Here is a 22,208-nt window from a genome sequence, read left to right on the forward strand (position 1 = left end):
TACAAGGAGGCTGCTCTAAGAGCCCACAAAGAGAAGGCTGGGGGAAAAAACCTGGAGGCCCTTCAAAGAGACAATAACCTTATGTCCCAAAACCAAAAGCCAATACTGGAGGTGTCTAATTGTGGGGCTGTCAGTAAAACCAGCCTCAGGGATGAGGAGTCAAGTAGGGAGGTGTCTCAAGTCTAAGACGTCATCATCTGGATTAATCCATTTATATGCAAAAGAATCTGAAGTTGTTGAGCCTAGATTCTTGCCTGGACAGCCCCAGGGAAAATACAATGGGGGCAATGATCACCTGATTGAAAAACTCTCCTCCACTGGGTATCAAAAGCCTCATTAGTCAAACACTATAACAGAGGGACCTGGTGGCTCACTAAATAGACCCAAGGACCCTGTGATGCTCTGGAAAAGAGTTTAATGCATATTGGAGCACATGCAAGGAGATTGAGGCAAGAGCCCGGTTAGGAGGCAGAGTTCTGAGATGGAGTCAGCATAGAGGGGCCGGCACTTTTCACAACTCATGTAGGCTAACTTCTCCATCCTCTAGCTCATAACCAGGCCAGATGGTGGTGCAGAAAAATGATGAGGCATTTTTATTTAAGCTTAGGGACAAAAGAAATAAAGTATCTGATCCGCCTCCTGACTAGAATGAGAGCATAAAAATGGTAGCGTACTTCAGATCTTATCTCTCCTGAGTCTGAGGCATCTCTCCAAACTCTCACTGCCTGTGGCATCCAGACGTGCACTGTAGCCCACAGGGAAGGGAGGAAGGTGAGGGTGGGATTAGCATGCACCACTCACTCTCGCTCAGCCTCCCACGCCTGTATCCCAGGGTATGTATTTGTCAGAAGAGCACACACAGGGAGTGACCAATCCCCTTACTGGTGCTGTGCTAGACTGGGCCTCTGCCTGGTCAAATATACACTGCTGCTTTATTCTTACACAGAAGGAAAAATAGGTGTTCTACCCCCCTTAACCTTGAGTCTTATCTGATGGGCCTGATTTCCACAATGAGCCTTCATGGTGAGAGCCTTAACAAAGGTGTTTTTAAGCTAGAGCTTGGGGAAAGAGTGCCAGTCCTGGTTGCTACCTAGGTTGGCCACTAGGCAGGTGAAGTCACAAAGAAGCAGAGTGGGGAATAAAATTCTCCCCAGTAAACCTCCTCCAAAGTATATGCTACATAGGTAGGACCAGAGAGAGGTGACCCCAAAGAGGGGACTGGAGAAGGAGGACAGGATACCAGGGCATGCTGAGGCTGTCTGCGCAAGGTCAGGTCACGTGGGGACTTCATGGGAGTCTAGATCGAAAAGCTACCTGTCTGCAAAAGGGATAATTAAACTTAAACCCAAATCTAGCAAATGAAATATCTAGGAAATACTCACTAATGGGACCAGGAAATCGAGTTTGTAGGAATTGAGACCTAATGAGATACAAAAAGCATTTAGAGAAGCAGAGAGAGACGGAGATCTTGTTGGGATCTGGGGTAAAGGAAAAACTCATTGAGGCATGGAGCCTGGAGCCCATGGCCTCTCACAGAGCCGTGCCCAGTCCCACTGACAAATTAATCTCCGAGGAAGGGAGAAGAGATGCAGTTTTCAGCCGACACCCTAACGGGCTACTGGGGTCTGGTCAGGAAGTCCTTGAAAATTGCCAGAGAGTGGCTCTGGCCTGAATTTCAAGATTACCCCTTGCCGTAGCTTAACAGGCTAATTCTCCACCTTGCGGCACCGGCACTCCGGGTTCTAGTCCCGGTTGGGGCGCCAGATTCTATCCCCGTTGCCCCTCTTCCAGGCCAGTTCTCTGCTATGGCCTGGGAAGGCAGTGGAGGATGGCCCAAGTCCTTGAGCCCTGCACCCGCATGAGAGACCAGGAGAAGCACCTGGCTCCTGGCTTCGGATCAGCGAGATGCACCGGCCACAGCGGCCATTGGAGGGTGAACCAACGGCTAAAAGGAAGACATTTCTCTCTGTCTCTCTCTCACTGTCCACTCTGCCTGTCAAAAAAAAAAAAAAAAGATGACCCCAAGTCCTTCTCCCAGTCCCAGGTGTCAGGCCGATCCCCGTGAAAGGAAGCTGAGCTGGACCAGGCCAACACTCCCAGAGCTGAGATGAGAAGTATGAAAAGAGGAGCCTCTGGCTTTACAGCTCCTGAGGACTCCCAAGCAGCAGGGCCCTTGCTCCCTGCAGGTGAAGTAGGCAGGCACACAGGTTAAAATCGATTAGCTGTGTGAGCTGGAAGACCACACCTTCACCACGCCCCAGTGTGACCTCATGCCCTACCTGATGCCTTCACCATGCCCTTGCGAGTCCTCATGCCCCTACCTGGCCACACCTGCGTGCCCACCGGCCAATCAGGTTAATTAACCACTCCCCTTTGGAAGTGGGTTAAAAGCCTAGGACAGGGTGTATTCGCTTCTTTTCCCTGGCCTCTTGCCAGGAGGGGGCTTGTTGTAGCCCTGTGCCTCCAGGGTGCATGGCCTTCTGGCCACCCGCCCTAGGTTTTCTGTGTTGCATCCACTTGTCAGCTAAAACAAACTGTTACAAAAACCAGTGACAGTCACTCATGAAATTTATTGAAAATGAGAAGCAAATGAGAGACAAATGAGAGGTAAGGTAACTGATCAGGACCGGCCACCGATCAGGACCAACACTCCTTATCAGAGTGCGGCTCCCAGCAGCAAGTTACACAGTTTTTTATAGTACTCTGTCCACTAGGGCTCACAATTTCAAACTGGACCCCTGGTATGCCGTGAACAATAAAGAGGAAAACCAGAATATGGTTGTAAGATAACAGTTAACAACAACAAACCCAAGAACAGATCCAAGATATGGTGGGAAGATAACAGTGGAGGACACATTCGGTCAACCTAGTTCCTCGGAATTTGGGCCCACATAGTTTCACAAGATACACCCTTAGCTGTTAGCGAGCAAAGTTAATATGTGCAGAAGCAAGAGGTCTGCAATTAGCTTTCAGCCACACTCACTCCGTTTTGATTCTGATTTTACACCTGGCCTAGATGCTCCTCCATGTGGCTGGTTCCTGGTAGTCTGTATGAACCCAGATTTACCCTTTCTCTTAGATAAAGCTCTCACTCTCCTTTGCATCTTTTTTTCTTTTTTTGGACAGGCAGAGCTAGACAGAGAGAGAGAGAGACAGAGAGAAAGGTCTTCCTTTTTGCCGTTGGTTCACCCCGAAAATGGCCGCTACGGCCGGAGCTATGCCGATCCGAAGCCAGGAGCCAGGTGCTTCTCCTGGTCTCCCATGTGGGTGCAAGGCCCAAGCACTTGGGCCATCCTCCACTGCCTTCCCGGGCCACAGTAGAGAGCTGGACTGGAAGAGGAGCAACCGGGACGGAATCCGGCACCTCAACAGGGACTAGAACCCAGGGTGCCGGCGCCACAGGCAGAGGATTAGCCTAGTGAGCCGCGGCGCCGGCCTATGCGTCTTTTGCACTACATAAAAGCCTAAAATGTACCACGCTGCCTCATTTATTTATGCCGGTATTCAGAATTCTTCTCTAAATATTAGGCAAGAACCCTCTCGGGCTTATTAATATTGGGGATTTATTAATAAACATATGGTGATATCATATGGCACCCCAAATTCCAGTAACGTATGTGGCCCCCAGATGGGACTTCTGGGGGACTTTAGGGAGCCACATTTTCATATATATTTTAGGCGGTCATTTCCAATATCACAGGGAAGTGTGTTGCCCAGCCCAAGGCCACTTCAGCTGTCAGGATCTGGTGCCCGGCCACAAGACCTGCTAGGAGCACTGGAGTGCTGCCCCAGCCAGGATCCACCAACTGTCTCAAGAGCTTCTTCCAGTACCACGAGAAGGGCTGATCCATGGAAGGGGGGGGGGGGTGTTTCACAGCCCAGCGCCCACGTGGGCTTGTCAGGGATGGGGGTCTGGCCAGGAGATTTTCAGGACACCCCGGGGGGCCCTTCAGTCATCTTAAGGCCTAATTACATTTGAATTCTCTTGGAGTTATGCCAAATCTTGTTCACTTTAGTGGGGTTTCAAAAATGAATGAGCAGAACACGGACATCTTCACCCGAAGAGTGCTCCACGTGCCCTGCCGGACAGCTCTGGTCAGCGCTTTTTATTAGTGGTACCAGCAAGTCTAAAGCCAGCAAGCACAAAGGCACAGTCAACATACAACTTTAGGTGGGAAAGGAATCTGGTCTGGTGATCCATGACAGAGACCAGAGCTGTGGTATAAATCTTCCAAGACAGGTCCATTCAAATGCAAGTTTACAAATTCCTGAAAATACGGGGGGTACCAATGAAGGCCCCTTAGCCCCTGCTGCTTCTGCCACCACATTCCAGTGGGAGGGTGTGCCCTGGCCCAGCTTGCATAGGCAGTACTGAGGACAAGCCTCTTAATTTCAAGGGTGTGTGCCCGCCCTGAGAGACACTGAGGCAGCATCCTCCACACACCTTCACTCTGAGATCTGGGATCCCAGATTGCTGTGCGCGAATGTCTTCTGTCAGACTCCGCAGCTTCTACAGGCCCAGAATTTTCTGTCTCCTCCTCTAGCGTGAAAATCCATCCAACGGAGATTGTAACTTGGAGGGATTAACTAGCACTCTCTGAAGACAAGTGGCTTCAGGCTTGTTTACTTCTCCAGATTCCTAACTTTGCTTCACTTTTTGCCTGATAATGTCTTATTATTTGTCATTCTCTTTGTCACTTTTGAAAAGATTATTTCAAATATATTTTATTCTGTATTTTTGTTGCTTTCAGCAGACAACTGATCAAACGACCTGAGCCACCAGTGCCAGAAACAGGAAATCTGGAAAATTAATTAATAATTCACAGGGTTTTTTTTTTTTTTTCAAAATATTGTGGTTTTTCAAAAGATTAAAGAGTGATGGATGTTTATATCCTTGGGGAAATGTTCTCCTTTTAGTGTATAACTTTAACCAGACATGGGACACACAAGATGTGCTCTGTCTGGCACAAAAAACTCTCCTTGTGAAAAGATTTCCTGGGTTCTGTATTAATGACTTTTAACCACTTCAAAGTGTTCTGATTTTACTCAGTGGGTTCCAAGGAATATGTGCCTCCCACAACTTTAGAAAGCCTTACAAAACGCAGAGATGTGCCGACTACAGGATTTGTTCATAGTGTAAGGCACTTTTTATATGAGACTTAATCTTCCCATAACTGTAACCAGTCTGAAAAAAAAAAAATTAGCAAGCATCAAAGGCATGCACTCTTAACCCAGGAAAGTTTTTCTGGGGTAGTATGTGGAGTGTCCAAACATTGTCTAATGTCAATTTCTAAGCAATTGATGGATAATATTTAAATGCCTCTCTCTTTCTGTTCTAAATTATATCACACCACTTTTTTCCTATTTGATCTCTGTGTCACAAATAGGCAAGATTGTCAGAGACAAGTCCCCTCCCACCCTCTTCATGACAAGTCAGAGCATACTCTTTCTGAGCAAAAGAATGAACCTATTATATTTATTTGTTGGAGGAGGGGTGTTGTAAATGGCAATACAAGAATATTACACATGTTCATTTGGAAGGTAATTTGGGAGGCTTTCCAGATGGTATGTGTCAGGAGTTATAACAATTCTTGCAGGCTAGAATTGGGTAGGAGAGAATTGCTCTGATATCTGTTTCTTGAGTGCCTTGAGGATGCTTGACAGTCACTTGATGAATGTCAGGACCCCCTAAAGGTGGTAGGATTGGTTATGGTGGAGCCAACAGGTCCTGTAGTCTTATGGGTCCGGAGAGTCAGAATTGGTAATTGTAGCAAGCATTAGCTTATCTCAGGTAAAGGCTATTACCAACAATTTAGGGCAGAGAATGCCTTAAAACAGTACAACAGATGCCCTGAAAACATGGGTTATGGGGCAGGTCTAAGATGGGAGTCCCACTAGATCAACTGGGTACTGAGAATCCTCTATTGTTTTTTTCTTTAACCATTCAAAGGCAATGCCACTGATATGTAAGCCATGAAATCTATCTTCCCATTGCCTTATTACTGGGCCTAAACTTCATTTTTTGATATAGACTTTTAAACTATGCCACAGAATGTAGGAACTTTCCAGTTCAGAGCTATAAACAACAGGAGTGGATTCTCATATGAAAGAGGGGCTTTCCAGTATGGGATTTCTAAAGTTACAAAACAAGTCATGACAAGCCACCCTCCACCCCTCAGTTGGTAGCTTTTGTCTAGACCAGCAAGGTGATTCTCCAGACCAACATCATGCCATTACTTATCAACATTTTCACACAACTCTTCTCTTAAGATTAGAAATATTTCTTCCACAAATATCACTCTTTATATACCTATTTTATTGACTATGTTCTGTATATACCTATTTTATTGAATCCCATAAATTTGGGGACTTGTCTGGGATGTAAGTATTCACCCTGCTTAATAATGCATTCCCTTCTGTTCCTAGATTGACTACAAGCAAAGGGCATGGAGTTTTAGACTAGATTTCTTATGAGTAGCATTTCTTCAGCATAACTTTTATACAGTAAATCATATATAATAGCTGTTTCATAGATCTCTGAGGTTGGTCTATCAATCATAACTTTGGAAATTATGTAGTAACTAACTTCTGTTCCTGAGCCTAATATGAATTTTTGTGAGCCATTTTGTGGTTCATAATCCTGGTCTAGTTAGTCCCAAATAATCTTTCGCACCATATTCCTCAGGCTGCCATTGGTGCTCATGGGACTCTCACATCCAGGAGCTAGAATGAGAAGAGGGCCTACAATCTTTTTGAAAGCCAGAATCCAGTTTGGAGTACTTGATACAGGTGTTGTGAGGCCTTCATGAGCATTCTTGATGTTGCATGTACTGGGGCCTCTTACTTCAACTTACAGAATCATATGAGGCTAGGGCTGGGGAATATGGTTAGGACAGAAGAATCCAGAAAATATCTCAGAGTTTGGAGACTAGGTCATCTCTGACAGCTCTGATTAAAGAGCAAACTATAGCTAACCCTATTACCAGTTGATGATGAGTTAAGCCTCATGTGTCCCTCTATTCAGATGTACTTTGTTTTAGTTACGCTATGCTTCCATTTATTATCACTTATAAATAAACCTAGCTGTTACATAGGATATCTAGGTTCTGGAATTAATCCAGTTTTTTTACTTAGCCATAATTTCTCATCCCTCAGTTTTCTAGAAGGAGGGCTGTAGCTCCAGTATTTCAGTTTTATATTATGCTCTAGTTGCAGCCTCTATCCAAATTAGTTATGATGTCATTTAGCCAAACATACACAATTCAGTATTTTCTTGGGAAGAGTCAATTCATAGATGCCCATGAAGCATCTGGGTTAATTAATGCAATCATTCCTTCCAGGTAGAACCACCCTCACCAGTATTACTGTTGTTCTAGATGAATACTATTAACTTTTTTGATTATGATTATAATTATATTATATTATATCCAGTTATTCTAGGATTTATCTTCACTGTTTTATATATGGGTAGAAGATGTCTCTTTAAGGCTTTTTTCCCCCAGAATTTCCATTTGGTGTCAGTTCTAGGTAGACATTGGCATTGAACTTCTGAGTAATGCTTGGTCAGAACTCCAAACCCAGAGAAACTTGAAATTAACACCTGGGGCTGGTGCGGTGGCATAGCCAGTAAAGCCACTACCTACAGTGCCGACATCCTATATGGGTGCTGGTTTGAATCCCAGCTGCTCCACTTCCCATCCAGCTCTCTGCTATGGCCTGGGAAAGCAGTAGAAGATGACCCAAGTCCTTGGGTCCCTGCACCCACGTGGGAGACCCAGAAGAAGCTCCTAGCTCCTGGCTTCGGATCGGCCTGGCTCTGGCCATGGCAGCCAATTAGGGAGTGAACCAGCGGATGGAAGACCCCCCACCTCTCTATTTCTCTCTCTCTGCCTCTGCCTCTCTGTAACTCTGCCTTTCAAATAAATAAATAAATATGTTTTAAAAAGAAATAAATTAACACCTGGCATAGTTTAATAAACTTCTTTGTCCTGCTGCACTTCTCTATCTTACCACAATAATCTTTTCTTTGAGAAACCTTTCAAATAGGAATGATCTCTACAACCCTGACCAGTACAGCCAGGGTTCTCAAGAGAGAAGATGTGGGATGCATTGGATTTGTTCACAGCCCAGTATAGTTCTTCCCTGTATCTGTTGAAGATCGTTTCTAGGGTAACTGTATCCGAATAGTCATTGATAGCAATGCTAAAGAAGGAGTGGTGAGTTCATATTCAAAGAGCAGAACAGAGTCAGCTACACGCTTTCCATAGCTAGGTAAAATCAATATGTGGTCAACCTAAGGAGAACGCATCACAATAGGTAGCCAAAGATTCCTTACTGCTACTATGTTAGGGGAAGAAGGGAGATGGAGCTGTGTACCTCCCTGTCTTAATAGCACTCAGAGTTTCCAGGCCTATCATTATCTCTGTTAGCCTTTGGATTCCTATAGAAATACCTGTGGTGTGGTCCTTCTTACTGACCCACTAGTCTGTTACATGCATGTAAAGTCATTGTTCCCAAGTGTTTCCAGTGGGGAAAGTGTACACATCTGAGGACACTGGCCTTCTTGCCATGGACAGCTGTCTCACTGTTGTTTGACTATTAGGACTAAAGGGCAGAGAGTATAGTTGGCACTGTTTTATTTCTCTTGGTGTTTCCCTACCATAACATTTATGTGTTGCCTATAAAATTGAGCTTTTTCAGCCTTTTATTATCCAGACCAGCAGATATATGTACTGAGAACTTCTATTTCTCTTTATAGACTTCCCTATATTTTCTTTTGATTATTTTGGGAGCTAAAATTCCTAGAAGTTTTCCAAAGCCACCTTTCCCAAAATTCATGTATAAGAAAGTTGGCTACTTCTCTGTTCCTCCACTTATTCTTTGATTTTCATGGGGAGGAGGCCAGGTGCTTTACTAAGCCACTCTGTTGCCGTTCTTCACAATGAAGAACAGCAATACAATGCAGGTCTCGTCAAGGAGGCGGAACCACAGATGTTGAGAGGCATCTCCAGGAAAGCTCTTTAAAGGGGAGCAGCTTTGGCGGGTCTGCCTGTCTGCCTCTTTAGTCCCCTCCTTCTGCCTGTGTAGTCGTGGGGATGCTGGACAGAGAGTAGACAATTTGCAACAGTAAGATACCCACGGGAGAAAAGTCAGCCAATAGCTTGGGTCGTATCTGAGGAGACTGAGTTATCAGGGCAGCGAAGTGCTATGTACGAACTCAGGCAGTCAGAGTCTATCATTTTGGGACACTATCACTACACATCTTGGGGTTGGAAAAATAACGCTTTTGTCATAGCCTATTTGCACTATTTTTTGTCTCCAACATTGTTTGCAACAGGACTGTGCTGTGATGGTCTATTCTTGCCACTAAGACATGTTTTTGCTTGTTTTTTGCAACTAGCACCAATAAAAATAATTATTTGTGCCTCTTTGCCTCAAGTTCAGAACTTGATATTTCTTGATAATGGAGTGTCCAGATTCCTCCAGAGAGGTCGTGGCATGCAATGCGAAAGCAATTTGGCAGATAGCAAGATGGTCAATTTTGACAATTAGATTTAAAAAGTAATATCCACAGCCACTGCCCTTTTTTTTTAAGATTTATTTATTTGTTTGAAAGTCAAAGTTACACACAGAGAGAAGAGGCAGAGAGAGAGAGGTCTTCTGTCCATTGGTTCACTCCCCAGATGGCCACAATGGCTTGAGCTGTGCTGATCCGAAGCCAGGAGCCAGGAGCTTCTTCTAGGTCTCCCACACGGGTGCAGGGGCCCAAGGACTTGGGCCATATTCCACTTCTTTCCCAGGCCATAGCAGAGAGATGGATTGGAAGAGGAGCAGCCAGGACTCAAACCAGCACCCATATGGGATGCTTTACTGGCTATGCCGCAGCACCAGCCCCAGGTGTTAATTTCAGCCCTGCCACTGCCTTTTAAAAATAGTAGAACATAGATGTACCATGAGGTGGTTTTATAACATTTCAAACATGCAGATTACATAGTTTAAGTTTTGTGATGGTAAATCACTTGCTTTTTAGATTTCTATTTGGGCCGGCACTATGGCTCACTAGGCTAATCCTCCGCCTGTGGTACAGGCACACCGAGTTCTAGTCCCGGTTGGGGCGCCGGGTTCTAGTCCCGGTTGCTCCTCTTCCAGTCCAGCTCTCTGCTGTGGCCCGGGAAGGCAGTGGAGGATGGCCCAGGTCCTTAGGCCCTGCACCCGCATGGGAGCCATTGAGAAGTGAACCAACGCAAAAGGAAGACCTTTCTCTCTGTGTGTGTCTCTCTCTCACCGTCCACTCTGCCTGTCAAAAAAATTAAAATAAAAAAAAATTAAAAAAAGATTTCTATTTGAAGCCCATTGTTCATGTTTGGGATTATCTGTGTTACTGGAACATTGACACAGATTTAAGATCTCCGAATATAAAGGATTGTTGTAGCAACTTACAGAGTTCCAAAATAAGTCTCAAATCTACATAGTATCTACAATATCTCAGTTTATAGAAAGGTAAATTTCTGTGTGTACATCTGTCCTGTCTGGAAGGCTATTACATCGAGTTGTGAAGAGTTGTGGGTTTTTTCTAGATATGTGGGATAATATATTTGTAAGTCTTCTACTGCTTTCATTTAACTGTGGTGTAGTGAACTAGTTTTATTGTTTTTCATAAAAACTTTAAAAAATTCCTCTTGGTGGACATTTAGTAAGAGAAGCCCACGAGTTTGCTGAGAAGTGAGTGCCATCAAGTCAGGGCCAGGGGGAACAAGAGGACTCCTGCTCTGGCTGTGGAGCTGCCAGGTCAGCTGTGAGATGACACAGACTGCCGCTGGGCCACCTGCAGAATCCTGAGCTGCAAAGGACCCTGGCTGAGGCCAGGACGGGGAGAGAGGAGGCATTGCTTCTCTTGTGCTTTTACTTCCTGGTGGTACGTATGTCTCTCCAATCCTTAAAAGCTAGCTCTTCATTTACTCAAGAAACATTAGAATCTGTGTTGTATGCCCGTCCCCCAAATAATGCCAAGACAATACTAGTGATCCCACTGGATTTCCATGGATGTACGGTCTGCAGTGGGAAGAGAGAGGCCATTCAGATCATACAGATGTAGATAGTGGACGGAATGGGATAAGAACTCTGAGGGAACATAGGGTGCTAATAAAAATTATGATATATTAATCAGCCTAATTAAATAAAAATAATAATCGGACCAGTGTTGTGGCACAGCAGGTTAAGCCACTGCTTTGGATGCCAATGTTAGCATCCCATATGAGCTCCACTTGAATCCCAGCTTCTCTGTTTCCAATCCAGCTCTCTGCTTATGCACCTGGGAAAGCACCACCCATGTGAGAGACCCAGATGGAGCTCCAGACTCTTGACTTTGGCCTGTCCCAGCTCTGGCCATTGTCATCATTTGGAGAGTGATCCAGCAGATGGAAGGTCTCCCTCCTCCCTCTCCCTCTCTCTGTAACTCTGCTTTTCAAATAAATCTTTTTTTTAAAAAAGAGTTAGACTTACTGGAGAGGGAAAACATGTTCATTATATTATTTGGAACTCAGTTTAAACTGAGACCTGCAAGAGAACCAAGAGTCAGCAAGTGAAGATTATTGTGAGAGTGGCAGGTGTTATGACATCTTAACTGTTACTCCCAATGCCCATTCCTCAATATTGTTAAAATATCATTTCCTCCAAATTGACCTATACATTGAACATAATTCCAATAAAAAAACATAACCTTTCTTGTAAAATAGGCAGAGTTGGCATTGTGGTATAGTTGATGAAGTCACCACTTGTGATGCCAACATTCCATATCAGAGTACTGGTTCAAGACCCAGCTCCTTGGCTTCTGATCCAGCTTCCTGCTAATATGCCTGGAAAAGCAGCAGGAAATGGCCCAAGCACTTGGGTCCCTTCCACCCATGTGGGAGACCAGGATGAAGTTCATGTCTCCTTGCTTCTATCTGGCCCAAACCCAGCTGTTGCAAGCATTTGGGGAATGAACCAATGAATGGAAGATCTCTCTCTCTCTCTCTCTCTCTCTCTCTCTCTATCTTTCTCTTTCTCTCCCCCCATATCCCTCTCTCTTTCAATAAATAAATTTTTAAATAGGCAAGCTTATTCTAAAATTTATATGAAAATGCAAAGGATCTACAATAACCAAAACAACTATGAGCTAAAGATTCCATTGTACTGATTTCAATACTTACTATAAAGCTGCAGTAATTTGAGCCAGTATAGACATGGTGAAAAAAAGAATCATAGAATTAAAGAATAAGAAAGTTTAAAAATAGACCCACACATATAGAGACAATTAACTTTTGATAAAGTTCCAAAGCCAATTCAGTGGACAAAGATAGTTTTTAAATAGTGCATATCAATCACTGAGCACTAACTTCCCATGCGGGACCTCTGTCCACAAAGAGTAGTGTTATAATTATGTCTAAGTGCTCACAAAAGATATATCATTCTTGGGTGCTTCTTTAAAGCTAATTAAGTTTCTAAAAAGAAAAAGAAGTGAAATTAAGATGCAGTGGCTTTGAACAGCCCTTGTCTCAACTGTTAAGGAACGGAATTTTTGTGTGTGTGTGCAAATTGTTGAACTCATTACTAAGTATAGAGTTGGTCTTCTGTGTATATAGTTAATCAAAAATGGATCTTAGTAGAGAATGGGACTGGGAATGGGAGAGGGAGAAGGAGGAGGGGTGGAAGTAGGGTAGGAGGGCGGGTATGGTGGGAAGAATCACTATATTCCTAAAGTTGTACTTGTGAAATGCATAAAGTTTGAATTCCTTAAATAGAACATTTCTTTGGGGGGAAAAAGAAAATAAATGAAGACTTAATAAGTTGATAGAAAAATAAATAGCACATATCTACATGCAAAATTAAATATATAAACCTTGATATATAACATGAACTATGTTGGAAAAATTAAGTATAAAGGGGCCATAGACCTCAAGGTACCATCTAATGCTATCAAGCCTCTAGAAGACAGTCTAAGTCTTCTCAATTTTGGATGAGGGATGAGTTTCTTAAATATGACACCAAAAATAAAATAATATTGGACTTCTTAGTTTGACTTCATTAAATTCAAAGTCATTTCTCTTCAAAAGACATTGAGAGCCGGCGCCGCAGCTCAATAGGCTAATCTTCCACCTGCGCTGCCGGCACTCCGGGTTCTAGTCCCGGTCGGGGCGCTGGATTCTGTCCCGGTTGCTCCTCTTCCAGGCCAGCTCTCTGCTGTGGCCCAGGAGTGCAGTGGAGGATGGCCCAAGTGCTTGGGCCCTGCACCCCATGGGAGACCAGGAGAAGCACCTGGCTCCTGCCTTCGGATCAGTGCAGCGCCAGCCGTAGTGGCCATTTGAGGAGTGAACCAACGGAAGGAAGACCTTTCTCTCTGTCTCTCTCTCACTGTCTATAAATCTACCTGTCAAATTAAAAAAAAAATAAATGTATTTTAAAGTCAGAGTTACAAAGAGAGAGGAGAGGCAGAGAGAGACAGAGAGAGGTCATCCATCTGATGGTTCACTCCCCAGTTGGCCGTAATGGCCGGAGCTGCGCCGATCCAAAGCCAGGAGCCAGGAGCTTCTTCCAGGTCTCCCACACAGAAGCAGGGGCACAAGGACTTGGGCCATCTACTGCTTTCCCAGGCCATAGCAGAGAGGTGGATGGGAAGTGGAGCAGCCTGGTCTTGAACCGGCGCCCATATGGGATGCTGGCGCTTCAGACCAGGGCATTAACCCACTGTGCCACGGCACCGGCCCCTTTCAGTGCTTCTTAATAAATTTCCATTTTAGTACATTCTCCCTTGCGTACTGTAATGGATTGAATAATGACCCTCCCCCTCCTCCAAAACATGTCTGCTTGGAACATGTGCATGTGACCTTCCTCAGAAGAAGGTCTTTGCAGATATAATTAAGTTAAGCATCTTGAGATATCATCCTAGATTATCTCAATGAGCCCTAATTGGAAAGGCAAGTACCGTTTTAAACGAGAAGACAGGCTGAGGAAAGGCAATGTGAATATATCTGGAAGCAGCGATTACAATGGTGCATCTACAAGGCAAAGGAAAATAAGAACTGGGGGCAGCCAGCAGGAGCCAGAGGAAGGGAAGAACAGGCCCTCTTGAGGTCTGACTCCGGACTTCTGGCCTCCGGAGCTGAGAAAGAGCCCATTTCTGCTGAGGCAAGCTACTGCCTTAGTGGTAATTGCTTAGGACAACACTAGGAAAACAACAGAGGTCCCTTGTTACAATTTCATTTTGGATATTGAGGTGATTTTTCTTTTTCTTGTATTATTTTCTTGAATTCAAATGGCTTTCTGTTACTTTCTCCTAAGTCTACTCATGCTTTAATTTCTGACTGAAGGCAAGTTTTCGTACTTCCAAGTTCTTATTTGAGGGTATTTAATTACGTCTACAGTGTTGTGATGTAGTATTCCTCTGTTTTCTCATTGGCTTGCTTTGTTTTGTTTTGTTGTTTTTTGATCTCCATTGGCATGGTGGCAAATTTCCATCAGTTGAGATGTATCTAGTCTCTTTTTCTTTAAGCAGTTTTTCTATAAATTTGTACTATTTACTGTTCTTTTTTGTGGATTTGGGATGATTTACAAGATTCTTAGTTTAATGGTGCCCTCTTCTGTCAATGTGGCAAAGTACAACTTTTGTAACTCAGTGGTTCGACAGGGATTGTGCTATATTGTAATTGTGTTTCAGTGGTTGGATAGGGATTGTGTCTATATAAGAGCCAAGCTCCACCCCAAGGCTCTCTCACCTTTCAGATTCGGGATGGCTGAAACTTATTGTCTCCGAGGGAAAAGCTTCCGAAAGCACAGGTATTCTTGCATTACCCCACGGCAGGAACTTCACGCTTCCCTGTGTGAGCTTTCTCTAAACCATCACCCCCCTTCACCCTACATCTCTCTCCTTCCACGTGTGGACGAAAGAGCCCAAGTCAGCCAGGATGCCGACTGTACCAACACATTGCAGCTGGTTCCCAGGTAACACTTCCTTTTGATAAACTCTGTGACCAGGGAAACATCTACTGTATGGTAAGAAGGAGTGAGCATTGCATCGTAGGACCATTGTAGGGAAAGCAATTAGCGATCCCGTTGTTTGCCTCTCCTGTATATAGGTAATATTGAGCATAGAGATGGAATGTCCCTCCTTAATCAATAATCAAGTTTGTCAACTATTACCAGGTATTTTTCAATGAGATCCTCTTTGATTTTGAGTGTGCTTGCTAACTATACAGAACTCTGTATTGTTTATATCTGGTTCAATGCATGTACCCACACTGCAAGAAAAGTTAAAAACCTGTGACCAAACTCAGTCTTGTGTAATAGCAGATTCGGGCAACTGAGTGGTTGTTTCAGGTTCCAGTCCTCAGTTTGACCAACTAAATAGACTTGAACTTTGATTTTTCCAACCAGACTCTGATTATTTCAGTCAGCCTGTGCCCTCACTTTCTCAGGAAACTACAGTTGTGGTATGTCCCACAGAAGCAAGCAGCATAACCAAGAAAGAATCAGTGTGAGAATAAAAGGAACAGAACTCAAAGAGGAGAGAGGCATGACGACATGAAGTCTAGAGAAATGCTTGTTTAATGTTGGATTTGAAAATGAAGCTGCTGGAATGCCCAAACTTTCTGAGTGTACAGCTCTTTAAGAGGTTGGGAATAAACTGGTGAGATTACAAAAGAACACTAAGTGGCCGGCACCGCGGCTCAATAGGCTAATCCTCCGCCTGCGGCACAGGCACACCGGGTTCTAGTCCCGGTCGGGGCGCCGGATTCTATCCCAGTTGCCCCTCTTCCAGGCCAACTCTCTGCTATGGCCCAGGAGTGCAGTGGAGGATGGCCCAAGTCCTTGGGCCCTGCACCCCATGGGAGACCAGGAGAAGCACCTGGCTCCTGGCTTCGGATCAGCGCAGTGCGCTGGCCGCAGCGCGCCAGCCACAGCGGCCATTGGAGGGTGAACCAACGGCAAAGGAAGACCTTTCTCTCTGTCTCTCATTCTCTCTCTCTCTCTCTCTCACTGTCCACTCTGCCTGTCAAAAAAATAAATAAATAAAAAACACAAAAGAACACTAAGCAAACAAGACAGGTGGCCACCAGACTCAGGCCAGTGTGGGGAAGGAAGGTTAAAATGAAAGAAGTGTAACCATGAAACACCTATAGCGCAGCTGTAAATGTCACTTACACAGTTGAAAACATAGTCATTGAATACTGATGTAACCAAACATGATACTATTGTGACTATGTTAGGTGCAGAGTATAGGGTAAGTCGTATGGATAAGGAGTGAATTATAATACACCTAACTTTTCAGCTTCCATTTTAGCAGATCATTTTGAAGACTGAAACTTAAAAACATGGTGTTGCATCACATCCTTTAGAAAATATTAGCAAATACCATAATAAATAGCTGGAAGATTAAAAATGGTTGCTATACACTGTTTCCTTTTTTAAAAAAAAAAAAAAGATTGATTGATTTATTTATTTGAAAGGCAAAGTTACAGAGAGGCAGAGAGAGAGAGAGAGAGACTTCCTTCTGCTGGTTCATTCCCCAACACCCCGAGCTGTGCTGATCCAAAGCCAGGAGTCAGGAGCTTCTTCCAGCTCTCCCACATGGGTGCAGGGGCCCAAGCACTTGGGCCATCTTCTACTGTTTTCCCCAGGCCATAGCAGAGAGCTGGATGGGAAGTGGAGCAGCGGGGACTCCAACCGGCACCCGTATGGGATGCAGCACTGCAGCTGGCAGCTTTACTCACTACACAGTAGGGCCGGCCCCTATACAGAGTTTCTTATACACGACCCTCAGATCATCCTATCAGTATTGTAACAAAAGTACCCATTCTTTGTGCCTTCCCTTACACTCACTTCTGCAATCCTGTTTTCCAGGGGCAACCATTTTCAATCTTCCAGGAGATGGGATCAGATGCAGGGGAATTAGTTAAGTATGTTAGGGTTTAGGGTCAACATTGTAGTGCAGCAGGTTAAGCCACCTCCTGCACAGCAGCAGCCCATATTGGGTGCCGGTTAGAGACTCAGTTGGCCTGGATCCTACCCAGCTTCCTGCTAATGCACCTGGGAAGGAAGCAGATGATAGCTAAGGTAACTGGGTCCCTGCCATCCTTGTGAGAGACTGCATGGAGCACTGGGCTCCTGGCTTCTGCTTGGCCGAGCCTCAGCTATTGGGGCCATTTAAGAAGTGAACCAGTGGATGGGCTTGTTCTCTTTCTCTCTCTCACTCTCGCTCTCTTTCATTCTCTTTCTCTAATGGTCTTTGAAATAAATGTCTTTTTAAAAAAGCTTCAACATTTGTCTCTACAAAAGCCATTTCCCAAGAGTCCTTTTAAAATTTATTTATTTATTTATTTGAAAGGCAGAGACAGAGAGAGAGGGAGAGAGGCCTTCCATCTTCTGGTTCACTACCCAAATGGCCGCAATGGCCAGAAATGGGTGGATCAGAAGCCAGGAGCCAGTACCTTCTTCCAGGTCTCCCACATGGGTACAGGAACGCGAGCACTTGGACCATCCTCTGCTGCTTTTTCAGGCACATTATCAGGGAGCTGGATCAGAAGAGGAACAGCCAGGATTTGAACTGATGCCCATATGGGATGTCAGCACTGCAGGTGGAGGCTCTACTCACTACGCCACAGCATAGACCCCCTAAAAGGGTCCTTAAAACAAATATGAAGGAGAAATCAGTGAACAAGTGTAGATCTTTAAGATGTGTATGTTACTGCTCTGTAATTTATCTCCAGTAGCAGGGTTTCCAAATATGCTGTTAAAGATTCTCAACAGCAACTACTGTGGTAATCTAATCCCATTCCTCCAGACCTTTTGGGTTCTAGTCTCTACTGATAGCCTCACTAAGCATAACTGTGATACTCTTGTGAACGTAATAATTGGAATCAAGCATCCACTGACTCTAAATAATTCCACCTGAAGTAGAAGGACAAGGAGAAGGATGAGAAAGTCAATAATAAATCATCTAGAGAGGAAATGTGGATGCACCTGTGGGCAGGTCTAACATGTGAGCAGTCTTGTATCATGTATTCACTGCCTACAAGTAAGCACCCGCCCAGAAGAGGCATTAAACAGCTGAACAGTGGATGTCAGCTCACCTTGGTTGCTTGCCATCCCAATATTTGTGCAACAGAGAAGTCATGATGGCAGAGAAAAGACACAATGAACGGATCTGCAGGCTCCATGTTACCAAAGCAACTCTAACTGCTGGTATTGCCAAATGTCTGCTCTATCAGAAACAGAAACCAACACAGTCCCAAATGAGGCATCAGCCCTTAAGTAGAACATCCAGTCACTTGGCGGGAGGTTGATTATATTGGATTGCATCCACTCTAGAAAGGAAGCCATTTCCTTCTGATTGGAATTGTCAGCTATTCCAGGAAAGGGCTTTGCCTTTCCTGCACACCGGCCTCAGACAGCCTCATACTTGAGGAAGGCTCCCAGAGTGTTTGATTTACCAGCCTTGGATGTGTGGCCAAGGACACAAGACTGAGATCCAGTGGTCCTACCATGTCCTTTGTCTTTCCAAGACTGCTGGTCTACGAGGGTGTTACATCAACATCTTTAGAGTTTAGGTGCCAGCATAGAGATGATACTCTATGAAAGTGGGCTCCTATGTTGGCAATAAGTACAATATATGAATCTGGAATTCAAGTGGAGGGAGTGAAAGGTGTCCTTGCTTACCATTGCTCCCACTTGGGGAATTGGAGCTGCTGTCCACAGACTCAGGCTTTATGAGGCTAATGATCTGTCTCCCAGAGGAGTGAGGCTTCCACCAGGAGACACAGTAAGTCTCATTAAACTTAAAAGCTGCAGCTGCTAACTGGTTGCCACCAGTAGACCAAAAGGCAAGGAATGAATTTCCATAGTAGCAGGGGAAATCCTTCACGGGGAAGCAGAGCCGTGCCACATGAGGAAGGTAACACACAGGTGATTTCCTGGGACATTTCTTACAGCCTGCATTAAGTATAAATATGTAGTTAGAGCAACCATGGCTTAATAAAAGCATGGTGACTTAGCGCCCCAGACCTCTCGGGGCTGAAGGTCTGGGTCATCTCATCAAGCAAGCTACCTAAACTATCAGAAGTAATTAGTCAAGGCCAAGGGCAATACAGAAAGTGTGGTAGAAGAGGAAAATGACAAATGGTAGACACAGTGTCAGAACCAGCTGCAGTAGTGAGGGCTATAGCTTATTCCATGAACATAACTCTTGTAAGCTTTCTCCCCTGCATCTGTAATGCACCTGAATTTTGAAGAAGCTGTGATAGTATTTTAGTGAACTTCAGGATGGAGCCAGAGAGGCAAGCTCATCTGTGAGGTACAACATATGATCCAGATACTCCTGGTACCCATGCTCCAGATTTTTTGCTAGTTCTATACCCAGCTTCTGCATGCTTTGCTGAAAGTAGCTTAAATTTGAGATAGTAAAGAATTGATCTCAGACACTGAAGCTGCTAAGCCTGTGCCATCACTTCTATCATTTGATGCTCCAAAATGTCTGGGAGTTTTAGATCCCCCCAGCCACAGGAACCTCATATGCCAGTTTCTGTTAAGTAGGAGATCAAAAATGCAGTTCCTTTACTTCTAGGATTGACCAAGATGTAATGTACACTGCACTATTCCCCATGGGATCAGGCTGCATGTAGAACCTGATAGTGACCCTTTGCTGGCTTCTTCTCCCTTCTCTTGTGCATCCATTCCTGGCTGATCCCAATAGAGAAAAACTTGCACACAAATTCTTAACTCAGCATCTGCATTTAGTAGCATTTAACCTAAAACACACTTCCTTGTCCATGCCAAAACCATCCCATGACATTCATTTTGCAGACTCCTGTCAATGCTCAGATCTAACAATATTCAATTCACTCTTTTGTACACATATCATTTGACTTCTTACTACTCTGCAAATTCCTCTGAAAGCAGAGACCACATATATCTTTTTAATGTCAGTATCTGCATCTGCACAATGGAAATAACAGTGCTATAGTTTGGATGTTGAATGTCCTCCAAAGCCCCAGCTGTTAAAGGCCTGATCCGCAGGGTGGTGTTATTGGAAGATGGTAGAATCTTCAGGAGGTAGGGCCTAGAGGGGAGATGCTTAGGTTATTGAAGGCTTGCCCTTTTCTGACTTCTAGATTTTTCAGAAGAGGGTTGTTATGAAATATTGAATTTGGATCTATTTGCTCTCTTTGCCTCCTGGATCACCGTGTGATACTTTCCCCATATAACCTCTGCCATTTGCCATGGGGGCTTCATCAAAACTTGCACCATGCCATTGGACTTTCAGGCCCCCAGACTGTGAGCTAGATAAACTTCTCTTTCATAAGTATCTTATCTTGGATATTTCATTGGAGTAATAAAAAGATGACTATTACAAGTAGTATCTTCTCATAGTTCAGCAATCTCTCAATAGTTACAAGTATTAATAAGTAAGATGGTAAATGTATAGAAGTGTTCCTGGCATGTGGCAAGGGCTAAAGAGTTTGCCATTAATATCACTGCTTTTTTTTTTTATAACTCCATCGCTGTGGCACCATGACTGAGCAGAATGTATATATACCCAATACTAACTTGTTGAACAAATAAGTGGACAGGTGGATGGACGGATGGGTGGGTGAGTGGATGGATAAATGGATAGATGAAGATAGATAATACATAGAGACAGATAATAAGCAGATGACGATAGATATAGTTGATGATGATAATGATGATGAAGATAGATGATAGGTGATAGAAGAATCAGTCTGAGAATTTTGAAAAGTTCTAAACAGAGGGGTCAGAGAGATAGCTGGTAAGATTAGGGAGATGACGTTGAAACAATTTAAAATGTATTTGAGACTTACCCTAGAGGACCTGTCATAAGCAGAAGTTGCTGAGTTAGGTAACTGATAAACTTTAATGTAAAGACAAACTTAGACAGCATTCTCACTGCTAATCAGTGGCTGACTGAGTTGGTGTTCTTCCCACCTGAAAACATGAAACACTGCTATGTGACTTCTGATGGAATTCACCATGGTGCTGTGAGAAGTGGAAAACATGGGGATTACCACCTGGTGGCCAACCACAACAGATAGTGCATGGCTGCAACAGGCCCAACCAAAAACTCCTCCTCTTGGTGAGCGTTGCCTGGACACTATAACTTACCACTGTTGGGTTATTTTATTAGAAAACTGGCTACTCAGAGTTTCTCTACACTTTCAGTTGAGTGCTACTTTATCACCAATGCCACTCAGGGCCACACATTTGTCCTGTGCAGCATGTTCTAAGAATGGGACATTTCACATTTTGGGGAGAGCTACTCCCGTGAAACACCTACAGATATTTCTCTTTTATTATGATGGTTTTTTTATTTGGGTGAGAAAGAGAAAGAGAGACAGAGAGAGCTCCTACCCTCAGGTTCAATCCCCAAATGCCAGCTATAGTTAGAGCTGGGCCGAGACTGAAGCTGGAAGCAAGGAGTATAGATCCAGGTCTCCCACAAAGGTGGCAGGGACACAATTACTTGAGCCCTCACTGCTGACTCCCAGGGTCTGCATCAGGACTCCAGGAAGCTGGAGTCAGGAGCTGGAGGTGAGTATGGAACCCAGGTCCTCTGATAGAGATGTGATCATTTTAACTGCAAGACCAAACACCCGCACCCAGACATTTCTCTTTTGATCCCCTTCCACAGTGATTCGTAAAGCTGTTAGAGCTTTTGTCTCAACCTGAGCTGCCAAGTTTAACAGACTTTCAGCCATTTTCAGAATGATACGTCTGTGCCAAAAGTCTGGTGCTTTTTCCATTCATACAACCAGGTCCCAGATATATCTTTGCCAAGTGGTTTTCAGAGCTTCCTGATGAAGAACTTTATGTAACTTTTCCCCACCTGTTTTGAAGCTCCTTGACTATTCCTTTGGAAGAGGTTAAAGCAAACATCTAAGGAAGTACCAGTGAGAACTCTGGGCAATGCCAGCGCCTGCGCCTTCCGTCCTGGTCCCTGTATTAACCTGTTTAAGCCACGGCGCCGGCCAAGCTTATGACTTTAACAACTGGACTTCCTGACATCTCAGAGTGACCGGGATTACCTATGCATCTGCTTGAAGTTTCACCTGCAGTGATCACTTTTGTAACTGAAGACAAATTTCATTTATCCAAAGCAGCCACCACTACTTCATAGCTCCCATCCTCTCCCTCTTCCCACTCTGGGCTGACCTGTTATG

The sequence above is a fragment of the Lepus europaeus genome, chromosome 2 (genome assembly GCF_033115175.1).
Source record: "Lepus europaeus isolate LE1 chromosome 2, mLepTim1.pri, whole genome shotgun sequence".
Taxonomy (NCBI): domain Eukaryota; kingdom Metazoa; phylum Chordata; class Mammalia; order Lagomorpha; family Leporidae; genus Lepus; species Lepus europaeus.